This window comes from Octopus bimaculoides, chromosome 3 (genome assembly GCF_001194135.2).
Source record: "Octopus bimaculoides isolate UCB-OBI-ISO-001 chromosome 3, ASM119413v2, whole genome shotgun sequence".
NCBI lineage: Eukaryota > Metazoa > Mollusca > Cephalopoda > Octopoda > Octopodidae > Octopus > Octopus bimaculoides.
In genome coordinates, this window is record NC_068983.1 from 52506880 (window position 1) to 52507654 (window position 775).

Consider the following 775-nt stretch of genomic DNA (forward strand, 5'->3'; position numbering starts at 1 on the left):
TTAGCAGAAGCTTTTTTTCGCTCTCTATGAATTTCTTGGTAACACGCAGAGGCATTTGTTATGGTAGTAGAAACTTTTGCATTTCGTTCAAAATTTAGATCTTGTGCTTGAAAAATTTCCAAGGCTTTATCCAAATGTTGAAATGCTTCCGTGAGTCCTTTCAGCGTGATTGCATTAACTGGCGTTTCATCGACAGTGTCCATTTCCTCTTCTATTGTTGCCTGCTCTTGCATTGCAATAAGCTCTTGTTGGTGAGTTTGTCACTATATGATTGAAGCAGCTCATCTACGTCTCTTGCCGACACCTTGAGATTCAATTCATTTACCAGATTCAAAATTTCATCTGTTTATCGTTCTACATTTTCTTGTAGTGATTCAAAGCCCTCAAAATCATTAAGAAATTGAGGGCAAAGTTTTTCCAAACGCCCTTCATATTCTTACCCCATGCTTTCCTATGATTTTTACTGCGTTATAATTTTTGTCGTTTTTCAGAATTCCATTACAGTTAGCCCCCGTCCTCCTCCCTTCTTTGCATTGGGTTGTTCGGAAAGTTCGTGCTGATTTATAGTAGCTTACCTTTCGACTTATTTGCCATGAATCCACCTCAATTCTGGGAAGAGGGTATTTGCAAATTAAAGGAAAGATGGAGACGCATTGTACAACAAAATGGTTCATATTTGGTTGATTAAAAATGTAATGGCAAGTATTTATTGATCTTTTTCGTTCCTTTAAAAAATCGGCACGAAATTTCTGGACAGCCCAATATGTTTCTTCAT